We start from the raw sequence: 20409 nt of genomic DNA, 5'->3' as shown, positions 1-20409 counted from the left end.
AATAGTTTTAACACCAATCATAGTCAAACTATCGAAAACTGTTTGACTTGAAAAAATAGAAAACATGTATTTTTCAAAAGAGCCGTTTGTGAGCCATAAGAGCCGGCTCTTTTTGGTGAGCTGAGCCGAACAAACCGGTTCAATGAAAAAGCCGGAATACCCATCACTACTTGGGATCCAAATTGAGGGTAAATCATCCAGACAATCTGGAAACGACACCACCTCGAACAAATATAACGTCATTAGTTTGTTTTTCACAATGAAAGGAAGCCCCGCCGTAAAACAGGGCATCAAAAAATTAGTTAATACTCATATTGTTCCTCTCCACGGAAATCTTTAGTAAAAGGCGAAAGATTTATGCGATATGAAGAGAAACCAGAGTGTACTACGTTTCGAAAAAGTCAATCTGGACAGGGATTCACGGACATGACATTCCCTATAGCGATAATATTAATATCGGCACCCCGAACCAAATCTCGTGCCCTGTTCAACGTGTCCAGTCATAACCATGTATTGCAGAGTATTAGGATGGTATAAATATATTCCTGTTTTAAAATATGATAGTAAAGAAATAACATTATTTCTCGTCAGGTGCATGATGGGTAACGTCGTACGCATGCGCAGTTGAATTTGCACTAGTGAATCTTGTCAGTAGGTGACACTCTTGTGCTGATTTTGCCTTGGATTACATTAGAGCGTGAAAAAAGTCCCTGTTTTAAGTCAGTTAGGATCACCACTATTTTAAGAATGTGAAATGTCAGAATAATAGAAGATAATTATTTCTTTCAGCTTTTATTTCTTTCATCACTTTCCCAGTGGGTCAGAAGTTTACAAACACTCAATTTGTATTTGGTAGCATTGCCTTTAAATTGTTTAAATTGGGTCAAACGTTTCAGGTAGCCTTCCACAAGCTTCCCACAATAAATTGGGTGAAATTTGGCGCATTCCTCCTTACAGAGCTGGTCAAGTTTGTAGGCCTCCTTGCTTGCACATGCTTTTTCAGTTCTGCACACACCTTTTCTATAGGATTGTGGTCAGGGCTTTGTGATGGCCACTCCAATACCTTGACTATGTTGTCCTTAAGCCATTTTGCCACAACTTTGGAAGTATGCTTGGGGTCATTGTCCATTTGGAAGACCCATTTGCGACCAAGCTTTCACTTCCTGACTGATGTCTGGCTTTTTTTATGGCTGGCTTTTTTGTGAAGGGTACCAGTCCCTCCTGCAGCAAAGCACCCCCACAACACGATGCTGCCACCCCCGTGCTTCACGTGCTTCACAGTTGGGTGTTCTTCGGCTTGCAAGCCTCCCCCTTTTTCCTCCAAAAATAACAATGGTCATTATGGCCAAACAGTTCTATTTTTGTTTCATCAGAACAGAGGACATTTCTCCAAAAAGTGCGATCTTAGTTCCCATGTGCAGTTGCAAACCGTAGTCTGGCTTTTTTTATGGCAGTTTTGGAGCAGTGGCTTCTTCCTTGCCGAGCGGCCTTTCAGGTTATGTTGATATACGACTCGTTTTACTGTGGATATAAATACTTTCGTACCTGTTTCCTCCAGCATCTTCACAAGGTCCTTTGCTGATGTTCTGGGATTGATTTGCACTTTTCGCACCAAAGTACATTCATCTCTAGGAGACAGAACGCGTCTCCTTCCTGAGCGTTATGATGGCTGCGTGGTCCCAACGTGTTTATACTTGTGTACAGATGAATGTGGTACCTTCAGGTGTTTGCTCCCAAGGATGAACCAGACTTGTGGAGGTCTACAATTTTTTGATTTCTTTTCGATTTCCCCATAATGTCAAGCAAAGAGCCACTGAGTTTTAAGGTAGGCCTTAAAATACATCCACAGGTACACCAATTGACTGAAATGATGTCAATTAGCCTTTCAGAACCTTCTAAAGCCATGACATCCTTTTCTGGAATTTCCCAAGCTGTTTACAGGCACAGTCAACTTAGTGTATGTAAACTTCTGACCCACTGGAATTGTGATACAGTGAAATATAAGTGAAATAATCTGTCTGTAAACAATTGTTGGAAAAATTACTTGTGTCTGCTGTGGTGAAACCCCTTCTGAAGAAAAGTAATCTAGATTCTTAAACTCTAAGCAATTTACGGCCAATCTCAAACCTTCCATTCCTAAGCAAAATTCCTGAGAAATTGTTTTCAAATAGCTGCATTTTTGTACTGTATTTAAAAAAAAAACAATACCAATCTGGTTTTGGTGCCCACCCAAGCACAGAGACAGCCTTGGTTAAAGTGGAACATTGTCTTAGAGCCAACACAGATGCCAAACAGCTTTCTGTCCTACTATTGGATTTAGGTGCTGCATTCTGGACAGACTGGAGAGGTGGGTTGGCCTCTCCGGTCCAGTTCTAAATTGGTTTAGGACCTTTTTAACCGGTCCAGAGATTTTGTCGCCCTTGGTGAACATAACTCAGAAAAACCAGATATCACATGTGTCGTTCCACAAGGTTAGATTTGGGGTGCGGCAATGTTCAGATTATATATGGTACCCCTTGGCAGCGTTCTTATAAAGCTGTATTCTGATGAGGCTGTATTAGTTATTTAAATACTTGGATGGCTGCTTCCTCCAGCTACATCAAGATAAGACAAAAGGCACTTATTATTGGAGCCAAAGCACAGAGAGAGAATCTGTCCTCACATTTTAAATCATGGGCAATAAAGATAAAATACCAGTTAAAAAGTCTAGTTGTCATTTTAGACTCCAAACTCAATTTCGAATCACACATTAGGATTGTGACCAAAATACATTTTTACCACCTGAGGAACATTGTCAAGATGCCACCATTTCTGATACAGAGAGACTCATCCATGCTTTTATTACAAGCAGGCTTGACTACTGTAATGCTCTCCTATCTGGTCTAGAAAGCTGTTGGTCAACTGCAAAACATACAGCATGCTGCAGCACAGTTACTGACCAAGACCAGACGGAGAGCACACATTACACCGGTGTGAAAGTCTCTGCACTGGCTGTCTGTGAGTTGTAGATCCTTTTAAGATTCTTCTATTGGGTTTTGTGTCACCAGACATGCTTTTGAGTTATGCACCCAATAGGTCCCTCAGGTGCTCTGGCACTGACCTTTAAAACTATCCCAAAGCCTAGGACCAAGAGACATGGAGAGGTAGTCTTTAGTTACTATGCCCCCAGTCTCTGGAATAGCCTGCCAGAGAACCTGAGGAGGGTGGAAACTCTGGACATCTTAAAAGACACCTTTTTAGCTTTGCTTTTCCTTAGGATTGTTTTTTACTCTTTCAGTTCGTTGTAGTAAATATTTTTTTATTTTCACTGTTTTTCATTTGCTTATGTCTGTGAAGAGCATTGAATTGCATTCATGTCTCAAATGTGCTATATGAATAAAGCTTGATTTGATCATTTGCAGGGATTTGGTGAGGGGGATCCCTCAATTAAGAAGGCAGAAGGAGACTCCGAGCCCTCACGCTCCAGGGTTAAGCCATGGGAGAGACCAATAAAAGATTGGACAACATCATGCTAATTGTTTTAAAAATTGTATGACCTTTCTCAAATGCAATGATCAAGAATAAGGAGTTGGCTTACGTTGTAAAGAGTCATCCTTGCCATCATTACTTGGTGGCTTGTGCTGCGTTTTAGTATTTTGCTTCTTGATTGCAGTGGCACAGGTTTTTCTGGTGTGTTGGGGAATATTTTGGTGGGGACTTGGGTAGACCTTTGCCTGAAAATTGTAAAATAAAATCCAGACTTTTTCTACACACATCATGTGTTAAAGTTTTATTGAAGTGGAAGAAGACTTAAAACGTCAACCTAAACACATAACCAAACTTTAAACCAAAATTGTACAACGTGCCAAAGTTAACCCAGCAAACAGGACGTCCTGAGGACATTCAGCGAGGTTCCCATTAGGTCCCTTAAGGGTTTTGGCGTGACGTTATCCCACTGACATTCTGAGAAATACCATATGGAACATAACATTTACTATACTATAATATACTGACAACAATATAAACACATCATGCAACAATTTCAAAGATTTGACTGAGTTACAGTTCACAAAAGGAAATCAGTCAATTGAAATAAATTCTATCTATGGATTCTATGGACTGGGAAGGGGTGCAGCTGGGAGGGCGTAGGCCCACCCGCTTGGGAGCCAGAATTAGTTTTCCCCAACAAAAGGGTTTTATTCTCAGACAATCCCACAGGTGAAGAAGGTTGAGGTCCTGGGCTGGCGTGGTTACACATGGTCTGCGAAGGCCGGTTGAATGTACTGACAAATTCTCTAAAATGACTTTGGAGGTGGCTTATGGTCGAGAAATGAACATTCAATTCTCTGACAACAGCTCTGTTTGACATTCCTGCAGTCAGGATGCCAATTGCACACTCTCTCAAAACTTGAGAAATCTGTGTCATTGTATTGTGTGACAAAACTGCACATGTCAAGTAGGTCTGCTAGTGATAGTGGTGGAGCCAGCACCTCCACATGTGGAGATGTATCCACTCAGTCAAGTAGGCCTGCTAGTGATAGTGGTGGAGCCAGCACCTCCACACATGGAGATATATCCACTCAGTTAAGTAGGCCTGCTAGTGATAGTGGTGGAGCCAGCACCTGCACACATAGAGATTTATCCACTCAGCTAGATGGGGATGCATGAGCTGAGGTGCAAACAAGACTGCACTACAAGGTGGAATTCAACATTTTATATGTTGAAACGGTTTCTTGAGTCAAATGATGCCATCATCTCTACCCTGGCCATTGTCAATGCACTTGTTGATGCTCTGACCCAAGAGGAATGGGAGGTGGTGGAGGAGATGTGCAGAGTCCTGGAACCCTTTGAGTAGGTCACTGTGGAGATCAGTGGAGAGGTACAGTAAGCAGTTATTACTACATCATTATTTAATCCAGTATTATATATGTATATGAGCAGTAGATGAGAATGTAGTATCAGTAGACAAAGCATGAACCTGAACTATGTGACATCCTCAACAATGATAGTCCCGTGTAAGAGTCTGCAGCGAATCACAACTAGCCGCCAGAGAGAAGCAAATGTGACAGGACATGTGACAGAGTTGATGGACACCCTATGTCCATCAATGAAGAGAAAGTTCCACAGAATGGAATATAATCAGTTGCTATCAGAAACCGCGGCACTTGACCCCAGGTTTAAAAAGTATGGAGCAATATTCTATTATTATGTTGTTCAGATTATATTCATTTTGAAATGTTATAGTTATATGCACTTTGTTTATATACATTAAAAAGTTGTACTTTAAATGCACATGTGTAATAGCATCCTTCTTTCTTACATTTATTTCAATTTGTGGGATGCTGCAGATTTGCAAATTGTTATTTATTTTTCTTTGATATGGTGCAATATTCTATTTTGCTGTTCAGATTGTAATCCCTTTTGAATGGTTAGATTTATATGCACTTTTGTATTTATTTAACCAGGCAAGTCAGTTAAGAACAAATTCTTATTTTCAATGACGGCCTAGGAACAATGGGTTAACTGCCTGTTCAGGGGCAGAACGACTGATTTGCACCTTGTCAGCTTGGGGGTTTGCTACCTTCTGGTTATTAGTCCAACGCTCGAACCACTAGGCTACCCTGCCGCCCCTTTGCCTATACACATTAAAAAGTTATACTTTAAATTCAAATGTTTAATAGTATTATTTTTCATAACAAACCAATGCATTTTTAAATACATTGTGGTTAAGCTAGAGTATGATTTCACTTAATAATTTAATTAGAATAGTTTTAACACCAATCATAGTCAAACTATCGAAAACTGTTTGACTTGAAAAAATAGAAAACATGTATTTTTCAAAAGAGCCGTTTGTGAGCCATAAGAGCCGGCTCTTTTTGGTGAGCTGAGCCGAACAAACCGGTTCAATGAAAAAAGCCGGAATACCCATCACTACTTGGGATCCAAATTGAGGGTAAATCATCCAGACAATCTGGAAACGACACCACCTCGAACAAATATAACGTCATTAGTTTGTTTTTCACAATGAAAGGAAGCCCCGCCGTAAAACAGGGCATCAAAAAATTAGTTAATACTCATATTGTTCCTCTCCACGGAAATCTTTAGTAAAAGGCGAAAGATTTATGCGATATGAAGAGAAACCAGAGTGTACTACGTTTCGAAAAAGTCAATCTGGACAGGGATTCACGGACATGACATTCCCTATAGCGATAATATTAATATCGGCACCCCGAACCAAATCTCGTGCCCTGTTCAACGTGTCCAGTCATAACCATGTATTGCAGAGTATTAGGATGGTATAAATATATTCCTGTTTTAAAATATGATAGTAAAGAAATAACATTATTTCTCGTCAGGTGCATGATGGGTAACGTCGTACGCATGCGCAGTTGAATTTGCACTAGTGAATCTTGTCAGTAGGTGACACTCTTGTGCTGATTTTGCCTTGGATTACATTAGAGCGTGAAAAAAGTCCCTGTTTTAAGTCAGTTAGGATCACCACTATTTTAAGAATGTGAAATGTCAGCATAATAGAAGATAATTATTTCTTTCAGCTTTTATTTCTTTCATCACTTTCCCAGTGGGTCAGAAGTTTACAAACACTCAATTTGTATTTGGTAGCATTGCCTTTAAATTGTTTAAATTGGGTCAAACGTTTCAGGTAGCCTTCCACAAGCTTCCCACAATAAATTGGGTGAAATTTGGCGCATTCCTCCTTACAGAGCTGGTCAAGTTTGTAGGCCTCCTTGCTTGCACATGCTTTTTCAGTTCTGCACACACCTTTTCTATAGGATTGTGGTCAGGGCTTTGTGATGGCCACTCCAATACCTTGACTTTGTTGTCGTTAAGCCATTTTGCCACAACTTTGGAAGTATGCTTGGGGTCATTGTCCATTTGGAAGACCCATTTGCGACCAAGCTTTCACTTCCTGACTGATGTCTGGCTTTTTTTATGGCTGGCTTTTTTGTGAAGTGTACCAGTCCCTCCTGCAGCAAAGCACCCCCACAACACGATGCTGCCACCCCGTGCTTCACGTGCTTCACAGTTGGGTGTTCTTTGGCTTGCAAGCCTCCCCCTTTTTCCTCCAAAAATAACAATGGTCATTATGGCCAAACAGTTCTATTTTTGTTTCATCAGACCAGAGGACATTTCTCCAAAAAGTACGATCTTAGTTCCCATGTGCAGTTGCAAACCGTAGTCTGGCTTTTTTTATGGCAGTTTTTGGAGCAGTGGCTTCTTCCTTGCCGAGCGGCCTTTCAGGTTATGTTGATATACGACTCGTTTTACTGTGGATATAAATACTTTCGTACCTGTTTCCTCCAGCATCTTCACAAGGTCCTTTGCTGATGTTCTGGGATTGATTTGCACTTTTCGCACCAAAGTACATTCATCTCTAGGAGACAGAACGCGTCTCCTTCCTGAGCGTTATGATGGCTGCGTGGTCCCAAGGTGTTTATACTTGTGTACAGATGAATGTGGTACCTTCAGGTGTTTGCTCCCAAGGATGAACCAGACTTGTGGAGGTCTACAATTTTTTGATTTCTTTTGATTTCCCCATAATGTCAAGCAAAGAGCCACTGAGTTTTAAGGTAGGCCTTAAAATACATCCACAGGTACACCAATTGACTGAAATGATGTCAATTAGCCTTTCAGAACCTTCTAAAGCCATGACATCCTTTTCTGGAATTTCCCAAGCTGTTTACAGGCACAGTCAACTTAGTGTATGTAAACTTCTGACCCACTGGAATTGTGATACAGTGAATTATAAGTGAAATAATCTGTCTGTAAACAATTGTTGGAAAAATTACTTGTGTCTGCTGTGGTGAAACCCCTTCTGAAGAAAAGTAATCTAGATTCTTAAACTCTAAGCAATTTACGGCCAATCTCAAACCTTCCATTCCTAAGCAAAATTCCTGAGAAATTGTTTTCAAATAGCTGCATTCTTGTACTGTATTTTAAAAAAAACAATACCAATCTGGTTTTCGTGCCCACCCAAGCACAGAGACAGCCTTGGTTAAAGTGGAACATTGTCTTAGAGCCAACACAGATGCCAAACAGCTTTCTGTCCTACTATTGGATTTAGGTGCTGCATTCTGGACAGACTGGAGAGGTGGGTTGGCCTCTCCGGTCCAGTTCTAAATTGGTTTAGGACCTTTTTAACCGGTCCAGAGATTTTGTCACCCTTGGTGAACATAACTCAGAGAAACTAGATATCACATGTGGCGTTCCACAAGGTTAGATTTGGGGTGCGGCAGTGTTCAGATTATATATGGTACCCCTTGGCAGCGTTCTTATAAAGCTGTATTCTGATGAGGCTGTATTAGTTATTTAAATACTTGGATGGCTGCTTCCTCCAGCTACATCAAGATAAGACAAAAGGCACTTATTATTGGAGCCAAAGCACAGAGAGAGAATCTGTCCACACATTTTAAATCATGGGCAATAAAGATAAAATACCAGTTAAAAAGTCTAGTTGTCATTTTAGACTCCAAACTCAATTTCGAATCACACATTAGGATTGTGACCAAAATACATTTTTACCACCTGAAGAACATTGTCAAGATGCCACCATTTCTGATACAGAGAGACTCATCCATGCTTTTATTACAAGCAGGCTTGACTACTGTAATGCTCTCCTATCTGGTCTAGAAAGCTGTTGGTCAACTGCAAAACATACAGCATGCTGCAGCACAGTTACTGACCAAGACCAGACGGAGAGCACACATTACACCGGTGTGAAAGTCTCTGCACTGGCTGTCTGTGAGTTGTAGATCCTTTTAAGATTCTTCTATTGGGTTTTGTGTCACCAGACTTGCTTTTGAGTTATGCACCCAATAGGTCCCTCAGGTGCTCTGGCACTGACCTTTAAAACTATCCCAAAGCCTAGGACCAAGAGACATGGAGAGGTAGTCTTTAGTTACTATGCCCCCAGTCTCTGGAATAGCCTGCCAGAGAACCTGAGGAGGGTGGAAACTGTGGACATCTTAAAAGACACCTTTTTAGCTTTGCTTTTCATTCGGATTGTTTTTTAGTCTTTAGTCATTGTAGTAAATATATTTTTATTTTTACTGTTTTTCATTTGCTTTTTTCTGTGAATAGCATTGAATTGCATTCATGTCTCAAATGTGCTCTATTAATAAAGCTTGATTTGATAATTTGCAGGGATTTGGTGAGGGGGATCCCTCAATTAAGAAGGCAGAAGGAGACTCCGAGCCCTCACGCTCCAGGGTTAAGCCATGGGAGAGACCAATAAAAGATTGGACAACATCATGCTAATTGTTTTAAAAATTGTATGACCTTTCTCAAATGCAATGATCAAGAATAAGGAGTTGGCTTACGTTGTAAAGAGTCATCCTTGCCATCATTACTTGGTGGCTTGTGCTGCGTTTTAGTATTTTGCTTCTTGATTGCAGTGGCACAGGTTTTTCTGGTGTGTTGGGGAATATTTTGGTGGGGACTTGGGTAGACCTTTGCCTGAAAATTGTAAAATAAAATCCAGACTTTTTCTACACACATCATGTGTTAAAGTTTTATTGAAGTGGAAGAAGACTTAAAACGTCAACCTAAACACATAACCAAACTTTAAACCAAAATTGTACAACGTGCCAAAGTTAACCCAGCAAACAGGACGTCCTGAGGACATTCAGCGAGGTTCCCATTAGGTCCCTTAAGGGTTTTGGCGTGACGTTATCCCACTGACATTCTGAGAAATACCATATGGAACATAACATTTACTATACTATAATATACTGACAACAATATAAACACATCATGCAACAATTTCAAAGATTTGACTGAGTTACAGTTCACAAAAGGAAATCAGTCAATTGAAATAAATTCTATCTATGGATTCTATGGACTGGGAAGGGGTGCAGCTGGGAGGGCGTAGGCCCACCCGCTTGGGAGCCAGAATTAGTTTTCCCCAACAAAAGGGTTTTATTCTCAGACAATCCCACAGGTGAAGAAGGTTGAGGTCCTGGGCTGGCGTGGTTACACATGGTCTGCGAAGGCCGGTTGAATGTACTGACAAATTCTCTAAAATGACTTTGGAGGTGGCTTATGGTCGAGAAATGAACATTCAATTCTCTGACAACAGCTCTGTTTGACATTCCTGCAGTCAGGATGCCAATTGCACACTCTCTCAAAACTTGAGAAATCTGTGTCATTGTATTGTGTGACAAAACTGCACATGTCAAGTAGGTCTGCTAGTGATAGTGGTGGAGCCAGCACCTCCACATGTGGAGATGTATCCACTCAGTCAAGTAGGCCTGCTAGTGATAGTGGTGGAGCCAGCACCTCCACACATGGAGATATATCCACTCAGTTAAGTAGGCCTGCTAGTGATAGTGGTGGAGCCAGCACCTGCACACATAGAGATTTATCCACTCAGCCAGATGGGGATGCCTGAGCTGAGGTGCAAACAAGACTGCACTACAAGGTGGAATTCAACATTTTATATGTTGAAACGGTTTCTTGAGTCAAATGATGCCATCATCTCTACCCTGGCCATTGTCAATGCACTTGTTGATGCTCTGACCCAAGAGGAATGGGAGGTGGTGGAGGAGATGTGCAGAGTCCTGGAACCCTTTGAGTAGGTCACTGTGGAGATCAGTGGAGAGGTACAGTAAGCAGTTATTACTACATCATTATTTAATCCAGTATTATATATGTATATGAGCAGTAGATGAGAATGTAGTATCAGTAGACAAAGCATGAACCTGAACTATGTGACATCCTCAACAATGATAGTCCCGTGTAAGAGTCTGCAGCGAATCACAACTAGCCGCCAGAGAGAAGCAAATGTGACAGGACATGTGACAGAGTTGATGGACACCCTATGTCCATCAATGAAGAGAAAGTTCCACAGAATGGAATATAATCAGTTGCTATCAGAAACCGCGGCACTTGACCCCAGGTTTAAAAAGTATGGAGCAATATTCTATTATTATGTTGTTCAGATTATATTCATTTTGAAATGTTATAGTTATATGCACTTTGTTTATATACATTAAAAAGTTATACTTTAAATGCACATGTGTAATAGCATCCTTCTTTCTTACATTTATTTCAATTTGTGGGATGCTGCAGATTTGCAAATTGTTATTTATTTTTCTTTGATATGGTGCAATATTCTATTTTGCTGTTCAGATTGTAATCCCTTTTGAATGGTTAGATTTATATGCACTTTTGTATTTATTTAACCAGGCAAGTCAGTTAAGAACAAATTCTTATTTTCAATGACGGCCTAGGAACAATGGGTTAACTGCCTGTTCAGGGGCAGAACGACTGATTTGCACCTTGTCAGCTTGGGGGTTTGCTACCTTCTGGTTACTAGTCCAACGCTCGAACCACTAGGCTACCCTGCCGCCCCTTTGCCTATACACATTAAAAAGTTATACTTTAAATTCAAATGTTTAATAGTATTATTTTTCATAACAAACCAATGCATTTTTAAATACATTGTGGTTAAGCTAGAGTATGATTTCACTTAATAATTTAATTAGAATAGTTTTAACACCAATCATAGTCAAACTATCGAAAACTGTTTGACTTGAAAAAATAGAAAACATGTATTTTTCAAAAGAGCCGTTTGTGAGCCATAAGAGCCGGCTCTTTTGGTGAGCTGAGCCGAACAAACCGGTTCAATGAAAAAGCCGGAATACCCATCACTACTTGGGATCCAAATTGAGGGTAAATCATCCAGACAATCTGGAAACGACACCACCTCGAACAAATATAACGTCATTAGTTTGTTTTTCACAATGAAAGGAAGCCCCGCCGTAAAACAGGGCATCAAAAAATTAGTTAATACTCATATTGTTCCTCTCCACGGAAATCTTTAGTAAAAGGCGAAAGATTTATGCGATATGAAGAGAAACCAGAGTGTACTACGTTTCGAAAAAGTCAATCTGGACAGGGATTCACGGACATGACATTCCCTATAGCGATAATATTAATATCGGCACCCCGAACCAAATCTCGTGCCCTGTTCAACGTGTCCAGTCATAACCATGTATTGCAGAGTATTAGGATGGTATAAATATATTCCTGTTTTAAAATATGATAGTAAAGAAATAACATTATTTCTCGTCAGGTGCACGATGGGTAACGTCGTACGCATGCGCAGTTGAATTTGCACTAGTGAATCTTGTCAGTAGGTGACACTCTTGTGCTGATTTTGCCTTGGATTACATTAGAGCGTGAAAAAAGTCCCTGTTTTAAGTCAGTTAGGATCACCACTATTTTAAGAATGTGAAATGTCAGAATAATAGAAGATAATTATTTCTTTCAGCTTTTATTTCTTTCATCACTTTCCCAGTGGGTCAGAAGTTTACAAACACTCAATTTGTATTTGGTAGCATTGCCTTTAAATTGTTTAAATTGGGTCAAACGTTTCAGGTAGCCTTCCACAAGCTTCCCACAATAAATTGGGTGAAATTTGGCGCATTCCTCCTTACAGAGCTGGTCAAGTTTGTAGGCCTCCTTGCTTGCACATGCTTTTTCAGTTCTGCACACACCTTTTCTATTGGATTGTGGTCAGGGCTTTGCGATGGCCACTCCAATACCTTGACTTTGTTGTCCTTAAGCCATTTTGCCACAACTTTGGAAGTATGCTTGGGGTCATTGTCCATTTGGAAGACCCATTTACGACCAAGCTTTCACTTCCTGACTGATGTCTGGCTTTTTTTATGGCTGGCTTTTTTGTGAAGTGTACCAGTCCCTCCTGCAGCAAAGCACCCCCACAACACGATGCTGCCACCCCCGTGCTTCACGTGCTTCACAGTTGGGTGTTCTTCTGCTTGCAAGCCTTCCCCTTTTTCCTCCAAAAATAACAATGGTAATTATGGCCAAACAGTTCTATTTTTGTTTCATCAGACCAGAGGACATTTCTCCAAAAAGTACGATCTTAGTTCCCATGTGCAGTTGCAAACCGTAGTCTGGCTTTTTTTATGGCAGTTTTGGAGCAGTGGCTTCTTCCTTGCCGAGCGGCCTTTCAGGTTATGTTGATATACGACTCGTTTTACTGTGGATATAAATACTTTCGTACATGTTTCCTCCAGCATCTTCACAAGGTCCTTTGCTGATGTTCTGGGATTGATTTGCACTTTTCGCATCAAAGTACATTCATCTCTAGGAGACAGAACGCGTCTCCTTCCTGAGCGTTATGATGGCTGCGTGGTCCCAAGGTGTTTATACTTGTGTACAGATGAATGTGGTACCTTCAGGTGTTTGCTCCCAAGGATGAACCAGACTTGTGGAGGTCTACAATTTTTTGATTTCTTTTGATTTCCCCATAAAGTCAAGCAAAGAGCCACTGAGTTTTAAGGTAGGCCTTAAAATACATCCACAGGTACACCAATTGACTGAAATTATGTCAATTAGCCTTTCAGGACCTTCTAAAGCCATGACATCCTTTTCTGGAATTTCCCAAGCTGTTTACAGGCACAGTCAACTTAGTGTATGTAAACTTCTGACCCACTGGAATTGTGATACAGTGAATTATAAGTGAAATAATCTGTCTGTAAACAATTGTTGGAAAAATTACTTGTGTCTGCTGTGGTGAAACCCCTTCTGAAGAAAAGTAATCTAGATTCTTAAACTCTAAGCAATTTACGGCCAATCTCAAACCTTCCATTCCTAAGCAAAATTCCTGAGAAATTGTTTTCAAATAGCTGCATTTTTGTACTGTATTTTAAAAAAACAATACCAATCTGGTTTTCGTGCCCACCCAAGCACAGAGACAGCCTTGGTTAAAGTGGAACATTGTCTTAGAGCCAACACAGATGCCAAACAGCTTTCTGTCCTACTATTGGATTTAGGTGCTGCATTCTGGACAGACTGGAGAGGTGGGTTAGCCTCTCCGGTCCAGTTCTAAATTGGTTTAGGACCTTTTTAACCGGTCCAGAGATTTTGTCGCCCTTGGTGAACATAACTCAGAAAAAATAGATATCACATGTGGCGTTCCACAAGGTTAGATTTGGGGTGCGGCAGTGTTCAGATTATATATGGTACCCCTTGGCAGCGTTCTTATAAAGCTGTATTCTGATGAGGCTGTATTAGTTATTTAAATACTTGGATGGCTGCTTCCTCCAGCTACATCAAGATAAGACAAAAGGCACTTATTATTGGAGCCAAAGCACAGAGAGAGAATCTGTCCACACATTTTAAATCACGGGCAATAAAGATAAAATACCAGTTAAAAAGTCTAGTTGTCATTTTAGACTCCAAACTCAATTTCGAATCACACATTAGGATTGTGACCAAAATACATTTTTACCACCTGAGGAACATTGTCAAGATGCCACCATTTCTGATACAGAGAGACTCATCCAAGCTTTTATTACAAGCAGGCTTGACTACTGTAATGCTCTCCTATCTGGTCTAGAAAGCTGTTGGTCAACTGCAAAACATACAGCATGCTGCAGCACAGTTACTGACCAAGACCAGACGGAGAGCACACATTACACCGGTGTGAAAGTCTCTGTACTGGCTGTCTGTGAGTTGTAGATCCTTTTAAGATTCTTCTATTGGGTTTTGTGTCACCAGACTTGCTTTTGAGTTATGCACCCAATAGGTCCCTCAGGTGCTCTGGCACTGACCTTTTAAACTATCCCAAAGCCTAGGACCAAGAGACATGGAGAGGTAGTCTTTAGTTACTATGCCCCCAGTCTCTGGAATAGCCTGCCAGAGAACCTGAGGAGGGTGGAAACTGTGGACATCTTAAAAGACACCTTTTTAGCTTTGCTTTTCCTTAGGATTGTTTTTTACTCTTTCAGTTCGTTGTAGTAAATATTTTTTTATTTTCACTGTTTTTCATTTGCTTATGTCTGTGAAGAGCATTGAATTGCATTCATGTCTCAAATGTGCTATATGAATAAAGCTTGATTTGATCATTTGCAGGGATTTGGTGAGGGGGATCCCTCAATTAAGAAGGCAGAAGGAGACTCCGAGCCCTCACGCTCCAGGGTTAAGCCATGGGAGAGACCAATAAAAGATTGGACAACATCATGCTAATTGTTTTAAAAATTGTATGACCTTTCTCAAATGCAATGATCAAGAATAAGGAGTTGGCTTACGTTGTAAAGAGTCATCCTTGCCATCATTACTTGGTGGCTTGTGCTGCGTTTTAGTATTTTGCTTCTTGATTGCAGTGGCACAGGTTTTTCTGGTGTGTTGGGGAATATTTTGGTGGGGACTTGGGTAGACCTTTGCCTGAAAATTGTAAAATAAAATCCAGACTTTTTCTACACACATCATGTGTTAAAGTTTTATTGAAGTGGAAGAAGACTTAAAACGTCAACCTAAACACATAACCAAACTTTAAACCAAAATTGTACAACGTGCCAAAGTTAACCCAGCAAACAGGACGTCCTGAGGACATTCAGCGAGGTTCCCATTAGGTCCCTTAAGGGTTTTGGCGTGACGTTATCCCACTGACATTCTGAGAAATACCATATGGAACATAACATTTACTATACTATAATATACTGACAACAATATAAACACATCATGCAACAATTTCAAAGATTTGACTGAGTTACAGTTCACAAAAGGAAATCAGTCAATTGAAATAAATTCTATCTATGGATTCTATGGACTGGGAAGGGGTGCAGCTGGGAGGGCGTAGGCCCACCCGCTTGGGAGCCAGAATTAGTTTTCCCCAACAAAAGGGTTTTATTCTCAGACAATCCCACAGGTGAAGAAGGTTGAGGTCCTGGGCTGGCGTGGTTACACATGGTCTGCGAAGGCCGGTTGAATGTACTGACAAATTCTCTAAAATGACTTTGGAGGTGGCTTATGGTCAAGAAATGAACATTCAATTCTCTGACAACAGCTCTGTTTGACATTCCTGCAGTCAGGATGCCAATTGCACACTCTCTCAAAACTTGAGAAATCTGTGTCATTGTATTGTGTGACAAAACTGCACATGTCAAGTAGGTCTGCTAGTGATAGTGGTGGAGCCAGCACCTCCACATGTGGAGATGTATCCACTCAGTCAAGTAGGCCTGCTAGTGATAGTGGTGGAGCCAGCACCTCCACACATGGAGATATATCCACTCAGTTAAGTAGGCCTGCTAGTGATAGTGGTGGAGCCAGCACCTGCACACATAGAGATTTATCCACTCAGCCAGATGGGGATGCCTGAGCTGAGGTGCAAACAAGACTGCACTACAAGGTGGAATTCAACATTTTATATGTTGAAACGGTTTCTTGAGTCAAATGATGCCATCATCTCTACCCTGGCCATTGTCAATGCACTTGTTGATGTTCTGACCCAAGAGGAATGGGAGGTGGTGGAGGAGATGTGCAGAGTCCTGGAACCCTTTGAGTAGGTCACTGTGGAGATCAGTGGAGAGGTACAGTAAGCAGTTATTACTACATCATTATTTAATCCAGTATTATATATGTATATGAGCAGTAGATGAGAATGTAGTATCAGTAGACAAAGCATGAACCTGAACTATGTGACATCCTCAACAATGATAGTCCCGTGTAAGAGTCTGCAGCGAATCACAACTAGCCGCCAGAGAGAAGCAAATGTGACAGGACATGTGACAGAGTTGATGGACACCCTATGTCCATCAATGAAGAGAAAGTTCCACAGAATGGAATATAATCAGTTGCTATCAGAAACCGCGGCACTTGACCCCAGGTTTAAAAAGTATGGAGCAATATTCTATTATTATGTTGTTCAGATTATATTCATTTTGAAATGTTATAGTTATATGCACTTTGTTTATATACATTAAAAAGTTATACTTTAAATGCACATGTGTAATAGCATCCTTCTTTCTTACATTTATTTCAATTTGTGGGATGCTGCAGATTTGCAAATTGTTATTTATTTTTCTTTGATATGGTGCAATATTCTATTTTGCTGTTCAGATTGTAATCCCTTTTGAATGGTTAGATTTATATGCACTTTTGTATTTATTTAACCAGGCAAGTCAGTTAAGAACAAATTCTTATTTTCAATGACGGCCTAGGAACAATGGGTTAACTGCCTGTTCAGGGGCAGAACGACTGATTTGCACCTTGTCAGCTTGGGGGTTTGCTACCTTCTGGTTATTAGTCCAACGCTCGAACCACTAGGCTACCCTGCCGCCCCTTTGCCTATACACATTAAAAAGTTATACTTTAAATTCAAATGTTTAATAGTATTATTTTTCATAACAAACCAATGCATTTTTAAATACATTGTGGTTAAGCTAGAGTATGATTTCACTTAATAATTTAATTAGAATAGTTTTAACACCAATCATAGTCAAACTATCGAAAACTGTTTGACTTGAAAAAATAGAAAACATGTATTTTTCAAAAGAGCCGTTTGTGAGCCATAAGAGCCGGCTCTTTTTGGTGAGCTGAGCCGAACAAACCGGTTCAATGAAAAAAGCCGGAATACCCATCACTACTTGGGATCCAAATTGAGGGTAAATCATCCAGACAATCTGGAAACGACACCACCTCGAACAAATATAACGTCATTAGTTTGTTTTTCACAATGAAAGGAAGCCCCGCCGTAAAACAGGGCATCAAAAAATTAGTTAATACTCATATTGTTCCTCTCCACGGAAATCTTTAGTAAAAGGCGAAAGATTTATGCGATATGAAGAGAAACCAGAGTGTACTACGTTTCGAAAAAGTCAATCTGGACAGGGATTCACGGACATGACATTCCCTATAGCGATAATATTAATATCGGCACCCCGAACCAAATCTCGTGCCCTGTTCAACGTGTCCAGTCATAACCATGTATTGCAGAGTATTAGGATGGTATAAATATATTCCTGTTTTAAAATATGATAGTAAAGAAATAACATTATTTCTCGTCAGGTGCATGATGGGTAACGTCGTACGCATGCGCAGTTGAATTTGCACTAGTGAATCTTGTCAGTAGGTGACACTCTTGTGCTGATTTTGCCTTGGATTACATTAGAGCGTGAAAAAAGTCCCTGTTTTAAGTCAGTTAGGATCACCACTATTTTAAGAATGTGAAATGTCAGCATAATAGAAGATAATTATTTCTTTCAGCTTTTATTTCTTTCATCACTTTCCCAGTGGGTCAGAAGTTTACAAACACTCAATTTGTATTTGGTAGCATTGCCTTTAAATTGTTTAAATTGGGTCAAACGTTTCAGGTAGCCTTCCACAAGCTTCCCACAATAAATTGGGTGAAATTTGGCGCATTCCTCCTTACAGAGCTGGTCAAGTTTGTAGGCCTCCTTGCTTGCACATGCTTTTTCAGTTCTACACACACCTTTTCTATAGGATTGTGGTCAGGGCTTTGTGATGGCCACTCCAATACCTTGACTTTGTTGTCGTTAAGCCATTTTGCCACAACTTTGGAAGTATGCTTGGGGTCATTGTCCATTTGGAAGACCCATTTGCGACCAAGCTTTCACTTCCTGACTGATGTCTGGCTTTTTTTATGGCTGGCTTTTTTGTGAAGTGTACCAGTCCCTCCTGCAGCAAAGCACCCCCACAACACGATGCTGCCACCCCCGTGCTTCACGTGCTTCACAGTTGGGTGTTCTTTGGCTTGCAAGCCTCCCCCTTTTTCCTCCAAAAATAACAATGGTCATTATGGCCAAACAGTTCTATTTTTGTTTCATCAGACCAGAGGACATTTCTCCAAAAAGTACGATCTTAGTTCCCATGTGCAGTTGCAAACCGTAGTCTGGCTTTTTTTATGGCAGTTTTGGAGAAGTGGCTTCTTCCTTGCCGAGCGGCCTTTCAGGTTATGTTGATATACGACTCGTTTTACTGTGGATATAAATACTTTCGTACCTGTTTCCTCCAGCATCTTCACAAGGTCCTTTGCTGATGTTCTGGGATTGATTTGCACTTTTCGCACCAAAGTACATTCATCTCTAGGAGACAGAACGCGTCTCCTTCCTGAGCGTTATGATGGCTGCGTGGTCCCAACGTGTTTATACTTGTGTACAGATGAATGTGGTACCTTCAGGTGTTTGCTCCCAAGGATGAACCAGACTTGTGGAGGTCTACAATTTTTTGATTTCTTTTGATTTCCCCATAATGTCAAGCAAAGAGCCACTGAGTTTTAAGGTAGGCCTTAAAATACATCCACAGGTACACCAATTGACTGAAATGATGTCAATTAGCCTTTCAGAACCTTCTAAAGCCATGACATCCTTTTCTGGAATTTCCCAAGCTGTTTACAGGCACAGTCAACTTAGTGTATGTAAACTTCTGACCCACTGGAATTGTGATACAGTGAATTATAAGTGAAATAATCTGTCTGTAAACAATTGTTGGAAAAATTACTTGTGTCTGCTGTGGTGAAACCCCTTCTGAAGAAAAGTAATCTAGATTCTTAAACTCTGAGCAATTTACGGCCAATCTCAAACCTTCCATTCCTAAGCAAAATTCCTGAGAAATTGTTTTCAAATAGCTGCATTCTTGTACTGTATTTTAAAAAAAAACAATACCAATCTGGTTTTCGTGCCCACCCAAGCACAGAGACAGCCTTGGTTAAAGTGGAACATTGTCTTAGAGCCAACACAGATGCCAAACAGCTTTCTGTCCTACTATTGGATTTAGGTGCTGCATTCTGGACAGACTGGAGAGGTGGGTTGGCCTCTCCGGTCCAGTTCTAAATTGGTTTAGGACCTTTTTAACCGGTCCAGAGATTTTGTCACCCTTGGTGAACATAACTCAGAAAAACTAGATATCACATGTGGCGTTCCACAAGGTTAGATTTGGGGTGCGGCAGTGTTCAGATTATATATGGTACCCCTTGGCAGCGTTCTTATAAAGCTGTATTCTGATGAGGCTGTATTAGTTATTTAAATACTTGGATGGCTGCTTCCTCCAGCTACATCAAGATAAGACAAAAGGCACTTATTATTGGAGCCAAAGCACAGAGAGAGAATCTGTCCACACATTTTAAATCATGGGCAATAAAGATAAAATACCAGTTAAAAAGTCTAGTTGTCATTTTAGACTCCAAACTCAATTTCGAATCACACATTAGGATTGTGACCAAAATACATTTTTACCACCTGAAGAACATTGTCAAGATGCCACCATTTCTGATACAGAGAGACTCATCCATGCTTTTATTACAAGCAGGCTTGACTACTGTAATGCTCTCCTATCTGGTCTAGAAAGCTGTTGGTCAACTGCAAAACATACAGCATGCTGCAGCACAGTTACTGACCAAGACCAGACGGAGAGCACACATTACACCGGTGTGAAAGTCTCTGCACTGGCTGTCTGTGAGTTGTAGATCCTTTTAAGATTCTTCTATTGGGTTTTGTGTCACCAGACTTGCTTTTGAGTTATGCACCCAATAGGTCCCTCAGGTGCTCTGGCACTGACCTTTAAAACTATCCCAAAGCCTAGGACCAAGAGACATGGAGAGGTAGTCTTTAGTTACTATGCCCCCAGTCTCTGGAATAGCCTGCC

General features: G+C 40.6%; 4 non-coding genes across 4 annotated transcripts; all 4 read right to left on the bottom strand.

Annotated features, from left to right (window-relative positions):
- Positions 1 to 268: 268 nt before the first annotated feature.
- LOC135525359 (U5 spliceosomal RNA) lies at positions 269 to 384 on the bottom strand. The gene has a single exon (XR_010453131.1). It is a non-coding gene; the product is annotated as a U5 spliceosomal RNA (small nuclear RNA).
- Positions 385 to 6012: 5628 nt separating this feature from the next.
- On the bottom strand, positions 6013 to 6128 carry LOC135525358 (U5 spliceosomal RNA). The gene has a single exon (XR_010453130.1). It is a non-coding gene; the product is annotated as a U5 spliceosomal RNA (small nuclear RNA).
- A 5622-nt stretch (positions 6129 to 11750) lies between these two features.
- Positions 11751 to 11866, bottom strand: LOC135525357 (U5 spliceosomal RNA). Its single transcript, XR_010453129.1, has one exon. It is a non-coding gene; the product is annotated as a U5 spliceosomal RNA (small nuclear RNA).
- A 5625-nt stretch (positions 11867 to 17491) lies between these two features.
- Positions 17492 to 17607, bottom strand: LOC135525400 (U5 spliceosomal RNA). Its single transcript, XR_010453167.1, has one exon. It is a non-coding gene; the product is annotated as a U5 spliceosomal RNA (small nuclear RNA).
- Positions 17608 to 20409: the final 2802 nt, after the last annotated feature.

Source organism: Oncorhynchus masou, chromosome 31, assembly GCF_036934945.1.
Source record: "Oncorhynchus masou masou isolate Uvic2021 chromosome 31, UVic_Omas_1.1, whole genome shotgun sequence".
NCBI classification, from domain to species: Eukaryota; Metazoa; Chordata; class Actinopteri; order Salmoniformes; family Salmonidae; genus Oncorhynchus; species Oncorhynchus masou.
The sequence above is the reverse complement of the archived record's forward strand: the minus strand, read 5'-3'. Positions and strand labels throughout refer to the sequence as shown.